This window comes from Ptychodera flava, chromosome 1, assembly GCF_041260155.1.
Source record: "Ptychodera flava strain L36383 chromosome 1, AS_Pfla_20210202, whole genome shotgun sequence".
Taxonomy (NCBI): domain Eukaryota; kingdom Metazoa; phylum Hemichordata; class Enteropneusta; family Ptychoderidae; genus Ptychodera; species Ptychodera flava.
Window position 1 is genome coordinate 12,765,111 of NC_091928.1, and position 12,369 is coordinate 12,777,479.

Genomic DNA, 12,369 nt, shown 5'->3' on the forward strand with positions numbered 1-12,369 from the left:
GTGCGTGGTGGAAACCGCAATTATCCATAATCACACAGTCACCTACAGCCAAACACCCTTTTATTAAAAGTGTAAACTAAATGGTATTATGTCAGGATTTTATTCGCCAAGTTTGGTCAAAATGACACCATTCAAAGCGACAGGAAGAAAGTTAGAAAAATATGTAGTGATATAATGTCATTAAAGCTCCATGCAAAATTCAAGCCTAAAGCGAATGTATCGAAAGTCTAACATGCAAAAATATCTCAAGTCTATGAGTATTTTACTTTTGAACTGGTATGAAAATGGAGCTGCCTTCTAGCTGCATCGAAACTGTGATTTGTGAATGCTTTAGTGGGGTGAAGGCGATGTGAGACACCTGAGTGTGGTGAACGCGATAGCGGGCGGGATGACCGCTACACAAAGGAGTTTATCCCGTAATCCCGAGGACACCGCGACATTGCACTTTTTATATGATATCCAATATTTACGGCTACTAGATTATACAATATCGAAGTTAGATTGGCTCGGCTAGATCTATAGGGTGGTGAAATATCCGATATATATCGGATATTTACCCGTAATTTGACAGAATTCAGTATCGCCTAGTATCAAGGTTAGAGTCAGTTCCTGGAATCATGGATGTAAAAAATAGCATGCTGGAATTAAGTCGGGTTTTACCAGAACAGTAAGGCGGTGAAATTTCCGATATATATCGGATATTTACCCGCGATTTGACAAAATCTAGTATCGTTTAGTATCGAAATTACAGTCAGTCCATGAAGTCGGTTTTATGAAAACATGTACATGTAAGGTGGTGAAATGTCCGATATATATATCGAATCCCCGACTGAAACTAACTCACTACTGCACAGACTCAGATAACGCATTCCATTGCTAGGAAACCTGGCCTGCGCTGCCTAATTCAAATAGGTTCGTATGGATATAGGAGAGACACCAAAGAAACTACGATTTTAAAAAATATTTTAATTTTTAACATTTCACCGACTTCAATCAACTCTAGGCGCATCGTACCGTGCATTTGTAATGCATTTGCATTGTTTGGATGTCTCGAAACTACCGAAAGCGTACAATGACTGGACTATAAAAACGGGGGGATCTTGAAACTTTTTCGCGCATGCTCATTTAAGCTTTTGTCAAATTCCAACGCTATCAACTCACTATGTTGGTTGCATGCCAAAGAAGTCTGCCGTCAGTCATCGGCCGACGTACGACAAAGCGACAAATTATTTTGTTCAAAGAGTAGACAATTAAATGACAAAACATGTCGATAATATGGCTGATATAAGGATTATTTTTGATTCATTAGTAACAGTGATGGAACCGGCATAATTTACGATGGTGGACATGGTTTTCTCTCGCCTGCGCGATTGCGCAAATCGTGCATTTCCGAGCCATTGTCTGCCCTGGTAAAGTTACTGACAGCGCGGAAGTCGCGCACAAAACAAAGCAGGCAAAGACGCCAAAGGAAGTGGATGTTTACTGAGTGTTTCCACTATAATAAGTTGTGCAAACAAACATAAGATGCCAGGTCGCACCTATTTAGACCTAGAACTATGGCAAGAGCGTCCAACTTCTCCGATATTGGATATAAACCGCGATTCGACAGAATCTAGTATCGTTCGGTATCGAAGTTAGAGTCAGTCCTTGGAAGTCGGGTTTGACCGGAAATGCAAGGTCACGATATATATATCGGATATTTAACCGGGATTTGACAGAATCTAGTATCGTCTAGTATCTATATTTGAGTCCCCAAATCGCCAATAAATATCTAGTAAATATCGGCGACTTCACAGACCGTGCGTGCCGAAGCACAGAGCAATCTAGTATTGTGTACTATCGATATCAGAGTCCCCAAATTGCCGATAAACATCCAATTAAATATCGACGATTTCACAGATCTGGCGTACCGAAGCACAGGGCAAGTCACTCTACTATTGTCCAGTATCGATATCAGAGTCCCCAAATCCCTGATAAATATCGGGTAAATTTCGGCGATCTCTTAGACCGGGCATGCAACTGCACAAAGCAATTACAGTGAAATTCGATCAAGCTGCAGAACTTCATTTAACAAGGTGCTGTTTCAATAGATATGTATCAGCGATTTTTACGACATTAACGGCTGGACTTGATGTGGTCTTGTTTACATTTTTAATCAGCTACATGCTCTCAGTTACACAACACACCAGGGCCACTCCATGCATGTCAGATAGAGAAACATAAACAAATCACCACACCTTGCAATGTCATGTATCTGTCTTTTTTATCATGATGAACAAGTGAGCGTGCATTCAGACACCTACATATAAAAATACCCGAATAGCTTCATTTATGGTCCTTGACACTCACATATCAGCTGTGCATAGACTCCAGTAATTGTGCCATTCAGTCGATCACACCGGTCGGCCACCCCTTAAAGCTAGTGGCACACTCCTCTAAGTACTGCCGTCGCAGTATACTCGACAACGTCACCTGGCGTACAAAAGCAGGTCGCAAAAGTTGCCTTACACAAGGGGCCGAGATTAGGGTTCGTGTGACTGCTAGCTGAATTTGACAGCGGGCATTGCAATCTGTCGTGCCGTCTTTGACTTTCAAGTGTACAATATAACATACATCACTGATCGATCTTCTGATTGACGAGGTTTTAAACTGCAGCCTTATGAACATTGGGGCGACTTAACCGATCCAAATGCCTTTCGCAAACTTGAAAGTGCTCGCACTATGAAAGATATGAGTAAAATTTCAGTTGAATGTGTGTATTGTTCTGGAGAAGAAGATTTTTAAGATTAAATTGTGATTTAAACAAAATCCAATATGGCGGCCAAATTACGTGACTGATCAAAATGCCTTTCACAAACTTAAAGGACTACCACTAGGGAAAATAAGTGTAAAATTTAGTTCAATCAGTGTATTTGTTCTGGAGGAGAAGATTTTTAAAGATTAAATTACGATTTTCCACAAAATCCAATATGGCGGCGAAACCATGAGACCGATCCAAATGCCTTTCGCACACTTGAAAGAGATCACACTATCGATGATAGATGTAGAAGCTTTTTGCAAACTTGAAAGATATCAATGTAAGGGTGACATGAGTAAAATTTCATATTAATCAGTGTTTTGGTTCTGGAGAAGAAGATTTTTAAAGATTAAATTACGATGGCGGCCAAACCACATGACCAATCCAAACGCCTTTTGCAAACTTGAAAGAGATCACACTTTAGATGATAGATGTAAAATTTTAGTTCAATCGGTGTGTTAGTTCTTGAGAAGAAGATTTTTAAAGATTAAATTGTGATTTCACAAAATCCAATATGGCGGCCAAACACGTGACCGATCAAAATGCCTTTTGCAAACTTGAAAGAGATCACTGTAAGCATGACATGAGTAAAATTCCAGCTTAATCAGTGTTTTGGTTCTGGAGAAGAAGATTTTTAAAGATTAAATTACGATTTTTTGTGCAATCCAATATGGCGGCCAAACCACGTGACCAATCAAAACGCTTTTCGCAAACTTGAAATAGATCACACTGTAGATGACATTTATTAAATTTTAGTTCAATTGGTGAATTGTTCTTGAGAAGGAGATTTTTAAAGATTAAATTATGATTTCAAAAAATCCAATATGGCGGCCAAACCACGTGACCAATCGAAATGTCTTTTGCAAACTTTAAAGAGATCACTGTAAGGATGACATGAGTAAAATTTGAGCTTAATCGATGTTTCGGTTCTGGAGAAGAAGATTTTTAAAGATTAAATGACTATTTTAGAAAATCCAATATGGCGGCCAAGGTCACGTGACCGCATGCGATTTTATTTGCAAATTCTAAAGACCTTAGGTCATGCTTACTATACAAAAAATTTCAAATCGACTAGACCCCTAGGTCTTCTGGACAAGCCATTTTTAGGTTTTTGGAAAATCCAATATGGCCGCCAGGTCACGTGACCAATCAAAATTTCAAGGTCAGTGCACGAGTACTAATGGATACCTACTAGCCCTGCAAATTTGAGAAGTTTTTGTTCAGCCGTTTAAGAGATCTAGGTCGACAAAGAATCGGCAGAAGAAGCAGAAAAAGAGGAAGAAGAGGAAGTAGTAAACTTGAGCAATAACAATAGGGTCCCAGCCGGTCGGCTTGGGCCCCTAAAAACCACCTCAGGATTTCAACAAATAAAGTCGTATAATGTGACTACGCTACATCGTGAGACACAAACAATCGCAACAACACAAATTCAAAGAAAAGTCAAATTGGACTCCACGAACAACAAAAAAACAAAACTTGAAAGCTATCTGAAGCTGCTAAACTCGCACTTCTAGAGATACCCTTTCAAACAAGGAAACAAAACATGTCGCGTGCCAAAAGAATCGCGATAAACCAGCTTGCAAACATTGGACAAATTTTGGGAAAATAACCCTTCGACAAGGGTCGGTTTTTCGTTATTGTCAACACAAACGATTACGTACTCGAATGCGAAAGGGCAATTACGTAACACTCAGTATTATACACAACAAGCCAGAACAAACAGTAAACAAAGTAAATGAACTATTAATTAAAATGTACGAGAACAAGCACATCAACCAGGATACTTGTAAGTATCTTGATCCAATAAACATAAAATCCGTACCCCGCAGTGGTACTTATTGCCTAAAAATTCACAAACCTCCGCAAAAATCTAAAAGACACACCAGTCAAAACAAAATTTACCGAAGTAAAGAAATATAGAACAAACAAACCGAACCACCAAACGGACTCACAACGTGACCAAAATTAATATACTTGCCTCGCTAATCGGAAAGCAAGACCACTAAAATGCATTAAATAAATTTTCACAAACACAAACTAAGGAAAGAATCTACACTGCGACTGATGAGAAACCACACTCGGGTTTCGAAACGCAAGCGTCAAAGGGCGACTCTATCAACTTTTGTAACAACATAGGTCCGGCTTCGTCTCGCCATAAGCTTTCCCCACACAAACAAAACATTACCGTACACACTAATCCAAACTTCTCTACAAATATCCAAAGCGAAACAAACATTTCATTAACACAAACAATCGGATAAGAATGTAGGAACACATTTTCGAAACGAATCAAACACAAACTCGACACAAAAACATTTAGGATAGTTAGGTGGGGAGCCTGTTTTACATTTTTTACATCTCGCTATACTGTCTATGATTCTAAAAATAAAGTCATCTGCCACTTTTTCTGTATACGCGGTTTGGCAAAACTCATCTCTTAATCGAAAGTCGGGCGATTTCATGGTTCTTTGGGGCACTTAAGTGTACGTCGAGCTTAAGGAATGTAGTTACATTCGCGATGTTTTATTCGAAAATTATTTATTCCTTCAAGGGCAAATGCACATAATGTATGCTGTTGAAATACTGGCCGCTCATAAACAAGACAATAAACTCAATATATGTGCATTTTTACTTATATTGTCAAAGTACCACCGACACCCACAAAAACCAAATGGTTCAGTCCAGGTATTTGCAACTCTGCCATCCGACTGGTCAACAGGAAATCAACCATAGGTGTCTTTTGGCACGCGTATACGCCAGTCACCTAGGCGACGGTAATCTGCACCACTTATCACCATCGGGAAGGTACTCCTCCCCATATACCACTGGTGATCCCACCCTCAAGGCACTGCGTCATTCGACCAAGCATTGTTATTGTAATTTCCTGCATAAAATTAACAGCGAGGTCAACCGGTCAAACTCTCTCGGCATTTTCTCTCATGTATTGGCGTCGATAGACCGAAGAGCAGTCAGTACATATCATACGTCCTGCTGGCTATACTCCTTCACAATTACGCCAACCGCAGTGCAACGCACATCGGCTTACTAAAAAGATTTTCGTGAAAAAAAATCAGGTCATTGCCTACGAAAACAGTTTAAATCCACGTAATTATCCTTCTCTTGTTTCTTGGTCCACTTCAAAACCGAGGATCGTACAGCGAAGCTTGACCTTGCGATCGCTTCCGTCTTCATTTGTTCATCGACCATTTTGAGTTGAGCTAACGACGGCCGACAGGTGTAGTATGCACGTTTTCATTAGCGTATATAAAGGTCACCAAATAGGAATCAGCAATTCAGGTAGCCAATAGAATCGTCAATTGCAATTCCGATTTTTATTGAGGCAGTATACGCAAGACCGTGCTGCATCGTAGTACAAAGCGATCGTAGTAGTCGCTCGTCTTCTAAATTTTGTTTCACATAAAAGCCGTTGAAAGTTTGATTACACATCTTATGAACTTGTCCGTATCATTTCAGAAGGTAAAACATATTTTAGCTATAATGAAAGAGTTCAAATTTCCAAAAAGGTAGCCGGCGAAATCGTAAGAGTAACCGGTCAATTTCGCCGGCTGCCGGCTCTTGATGAAACCCCTGGCCTATGGTAACCGACCATTGCCGAATAATGCCAGATCAACAGAGTTGTATTTTGAGTATGGCTGCTTTATCGATCTCGACTGTTGATAGGAATGCCGAAATGCCGTCGTTGAAAAAGTTGTTTTCGTGCACCATTGTGATCGAGTCTGAAGCAAAGAATTACGTCATCTCATTATTTGAAACACGACAGCGCCGATGTGCAACATTATAATGTTGCAAATTTAAACACGATCTCACAGGTGCCGTACTGCACCGTTTGACGTTTAGACGTATCAGATGATCCATTAGGTTTTAGTGTACTTGTCTATTCAATGTGGCATTTTGTCAGTTGCAAACTGTCACATATTCAACTTCCTTGCAGAAAATACGCGATACATGTATCATCGAGGTGGAAAGTCAAGTGTACAAATCGAGGTTACGTACACTAAAAACATGAATTAGCCCGGCCCAACATAATACGAAAATTTCTTCAAATTCGTGACATTCAGGCTTGCCCAGCAACCCCTGACACGTTTGTGCGGGAATTTTATAACTGACAACCTACTTTGACGAAGATTGTTTTTGTTGAAGAATATGAATGAATTCGAAACTGACGTATTTTTACTATGCAAGAATTATCTATTGCGTGTACACGGAGCTTCGAGTGTTTTCCAACACGTATTTGTTCGTTTTGAAATCTAGCAGTGAACTGCCTCAGAATCAGTCACAACATTTTTCATTTGCGGTCAAAAGACTTACTTGTTTTCGGATGTTGTCATGACAAAGAAAGATCCTGCCACTGTCGATCTCGTTACTAGAAACATGAGAAAATAGTATGTGAAACTTTTTTTGATCTTAGTCTGTAGTACGTCCATGATCTTGTTATTGAATACGGAACCATTCCTAGGCCTCACGGCCCAGCTACTGATACACCAGTCAATGAGTCTGCCTGTGAGTGTCTAGCTGCGTGACTGAGTCCTGTCTCCCTTGCCTGAGTTAGTCCTGGTTATAGTGTGTGTATGTCCATTTAGACAGTATCTTGGGCATGTCGGTAACAAACACCATAACGATAAGTTGAATAACAATACAATGTTAATAACAGCTGAATATTACATAGAAGTGGTTGAAATACAACGGAAAATATTACGCAGAATACTTACACGAGAGAGATAGGTTACCGGCTGAATTTGTAAATGTGTAAACCAGTAAGACAATGTTGTCGAAACACTGCTGGTATTTAGTGACGCCAGTATTATAAGTTCCAATTCGAGAAGAATTGTGCAGGTTTTATCGTGTCGAAAAACGATAACGTATCGCGAGGGTAAATAATTAATTCCTTTGCGCCAATTTGGAAAGACTATGACAATTTCAGGCGGAAAATGCTCGAGTAATTTCTTAAGAATTTATAAAAACACTCTGCAACCTTTTGTTCAGTTACGTGAATTATCATGAAGAAAACATCCACACACGCTCACCCCTTCTCCAATTTTCGGACAAATAAATCTCTAGAATAGGTTACAAAACACTAACTCTTCTCCAATTTTCAAAAAGAAAAACACTTCTAGTCTCGGTTACACTCGTAACACGCTACACTCTAGCTGTCTCTCTGGCGAGTAAAAAGTGACCATCTTACAGCCTATTACACCTCGCTACACTTCGTTACGTCCGCTACACCCCCTTCTCCAATTTTCACAAAATTTTACTCCTACACTTGGTTACACCTCGCTACACGTTCTTAACTACGCTACAAGATGGGTGTCTCTCTGGCGAGTAAAAAGTGACCATCTTACAGCCTATTACACCTCGCTACACTTCGTTACGTCCGCTACACCCCCTTCTCCAATTTTCACAAAATTTTACTCCTACACTTGGTTACACCTCGCTACACGTTCTTAACTACGCTACAAGATGGGTGTCTCTCTGGCGAGTAAAAAGTGACCATCTTACAGCCTATTACACCTCGCTACACTTCGTTACGTCCGCTACACCCCCTTCTCCAATTTTCACAAAATTTTACTCCTACACTTGGTTACACCTCGCTACACGTTCTTAACTACGCTACAAGATGGGTGTCTCTCTGGCGAGTAAAAAGTGACCATCTTACAGCCTATTACACCTCGCTACACTTCGTTACGTCCGCTACACCCCCTTCTCCAATTTTCACAAATTTTACTTCTACACTTGGTTACACCTCGCTACACGTTCTTAACTACGCTACAAGATGGGTGTCTCTCTGGCGAGTAAAAGTGACCATCTTACAGCCCCTAACACCTCGCTACACTTCGTTACGTCCGCTACACCCCCTTCTCCAATTTTCACAAAATTTTACTCCTACACTTGGTTACACCTCGCTACACGTTCTTAACTACGCTACAAGATGGGTGTCTCTCTGGCGAGTAAAAAGTGACCATCTTACAGCCTATTACACCTCGCTACACTTCGTTACGTCCGCTACACCCCCTTCTCCAATTTTCACAAAATTTTACTCCTACACTTGGTTACACCTCGCTACACGTTCTTAACTACGCTACAAGATGGGTGTCTCTCTGGCGAGTAAAAAGTGACCATCTTACAGCCTATTACACCTCGCTACACTTCGTTACGTCCGCTACACCCCCTTCTCCAATTTTCACAAAATTTTACTCCTACACTTGGTTACACCTCGCTACACGTTCTTAACTACGCTACAAGATGGGTGTCTCTCTGGCGAGTAAAAAGTGACCATCTTACAGCCTATTACACCTCGCTACACTTCGTTACGTCCGCTACACCCCCTTCTCCAATTTTCACAAAATTTTACTCCTACACTTGGTTACACCTCGCTACACGTTCTTAACTACGCTACAAGATGGGTGTCTCTCTGGCGAGTAAAAAGTGACCATCTTACAGCCTATTACACCTCGCTACACTTCGTTACGTCCGCTACACCCCCTTCTCCAATTTTCACAAAATTTTACTTCTACACTTGGTTACACCTCGCTACACGTTCTTAACTACGCTACAAGATGGGTGTCTCTCTGGCGAGTAAAAGTGACCATCTTACAGCCCCTAACACCTCGCTACACTTCGTTACGTCCGCTACACCCCCTTCTCCAATTTTCACAAAATTTTACTCCTACACTTGGTTACACCTCGCTACACGTTCTTAACTACGCTACAAGATGGGTGTCTCTCTGGCGAGTAAAAAGTGACCATCTTACAGCCCATTACACCTCGCTACACTTCGTTACGTCCGCTACACCCCCTTCTCCAATTTTCACAAAATTTTACTCCTACACTTGGTTACACCTCGCTACACGTTCTTAACTACGCTACAAGATGGGTGTCTCTCTGGCGAGTAAAAAGTGACCATCTTACAGCCCCTAACACCTCGCTACACTTCGTTACGTCCGCTACACCCCCTTCTCCAATTTTCACAAAATTTTACTCCTACACTTGGTTACACCTCGCTACACGTTCTTAACTACGCTACAAGATGGGTGTCTCTCTGGCGAGTAAAAAGTGACCATCTTACAGCCATATACACCTCGCTACACTTCGTTACGTCCGCTACACCCCCTTCTCCAATTTTCACAAAATTTTACTCCTACACTTGGTTACACCTCGCTACACGTTCTTAACTACGCTACAAGATGGGTGTCTCTCTGGCGAGTAAAAATTGACCATCTTACAGCCCCTAACACCTCGCTACACTTCGTTACGTCCGCTACACCCCCTTCTCCAATTTTCATAAAAATTTTACTCCTACACTTGGTTACACCTCGCTACACGTCTTAACTACGCTACAAGATGGGTGTCTCTCTGGCGAGTAACGACGCGACTGCTCTTTTACAACTTTACTGTTCTATTCCATACTTAATATCTACATGCATCACCTCAACATATCTTGAAAATTATCATGTTTTAGCTTTCATCAATCACCAACGTACCCTAGTATAGTTTTTAAATTATTTGTAGGGGTCCCTGGTCCTTTAAAACGAAACTTTCTCTTCTTAAAGGCATAATTATTCACGATATGTAAATCGATGGCAAAACCGAGCTGTTCCATACCAGACTCTCTATGTGAAAATAGTCCCATCTAAAATAGGCTGCGCATTGATATATTTCACTGTAATTAGACTTCTTTTCCTAGCCTTCGCTACACTCGCAACACCTAATACGTAGCGAAGGGGTAGTCTATAAAAGTTTGCACTCGATCTTGCAGTGTATAGGCATGCGAGGCACTCGAAAATGTGCACCGCAGAGAACGCTTGTCTGAATGCCTCTTTTCCGACCCTTCCTTGTAATTTTGGCAAATACGGCTAATACGGCATCCTTAAATGCATGTTAAACTGGCAATGGCTACGATTACTTCAGCCACCAAAAGGGTAACTTCTCACCATGTTGAAGCCACAGCGGTAAGCATTCGCTATGGCCGTGGTGAACACGCTCACTCGTATGTTCAATTAGTACGTCATTTCCGGTGGCAATGCCCGCGAATTCCGAATGGCAGCCAACTTAAAAATCGCACAACATATTTAAGTAGCAAGTGATATTAGTCTAACGTTTCAGCATTGCAATCTCACTCCTATCTATCTATCTATCTATCTATCTATCTATCTATCTATCTATCTATCTATCTATCTATCTATCTATCTATCTATCTATCTATCTATCTATCTATCTATCTATCTATCTATTTTCTATCTATCTGTCTGTCTGTCTGTCTCTCTGTCTGTTAGTCTGTCAGTTTGTATGTCTATCTATTTATCTAATAGATCCATCTGTCTGTCTGTGAGTCTATTAGTCTGTTTATTTGTCTGTCTCTCTGTCAATGTAATGTCTCTGTTTTCTTTCTCTCAGTACATGTCTGTTTTAAAACAACATTTAAAATGGTGAGCATACATCACAGTTCCTGATCTTGTACACATAACAAAGTCTGAGAAACGAGTCCACACTTTAGAAGCTGGTTTAAAAAGTGGTACGCGGGGCTAAGGGGAGTTATAAGTTGTTATTAGGGATCATATTGTGAATGGATTCATTACAATAATGTTATGTATTTCAGGATATAATAGACAGGTTTGGCTACACGTTTTACGTGAACGTGAACGCGTAACGTCATGAATTTCTGCGATGATGTCATCGACTTGTACGTACATTCTTCACGTACACGGAGCCGGCGTCGCGTATTTACGTGGAGACAGCTGTTTTCACGTAATTTGTAAACGTGTAAATTTATTCTCATCTTTAGGTATCAAAACATGATATAAACTGTGAATCATTCATGCACATTGTAAGTTGGATATATGATAGTGACATCCTCAAAGATATTTATGTATTTTCGTTATTTTTATGTGAAATTTCTTCGTCGATTCGCGGCATACCGGATAACCATTGAGCTATCCCTGTGATGCGGAAACAGACTACGCGGACCCAAGCCGAGCCGAATCATTTCTTGCGCGTGCCACACGAACGGGTGACGTGTCGCGCAGCCAACGGATTTTTGGACATGAACGTGTACGCCAACGCCAACGTGAATTCTACGTGTTCACGTTCACGTAAAACGTGTAGCCAAAACCTGTCTATTGTCCTTGTGGCCCTGCATCACCAGAAACACATCGCTATACCCCTCGTGTCTACGGCCTAGGGGAATAGCGATGTGTTTCTGGTAACGCACGGCCGTTTGGGTAATAAACGGGTGCTAAAGCCCCCATGTTCCGGTAATAGGTGTTTATTATAATGGATATGCGTGAAGACGTAGAATACAATACGGGTGGCTTTATAAAAAGGGAATTCTGGGTTGTTGCTTTTGTTTTGCTTTGTTTTGTTTCTTGGGGTTTGTTTTTCATGTACAGCCTAAAGGTTTGCAGTTGTGCTACCATTGACTACAGCCAGGCATCGGTTCGGCATAGGCTCCATGTGAGAAAACGGAGCTAAAAGATAATAAACACCATGCAATGTAGCAGGGTGCTTCTTAGTTGGGGTCTAGCCAACCAGATTTGTAAGCCCGCCTCTCCCTACAA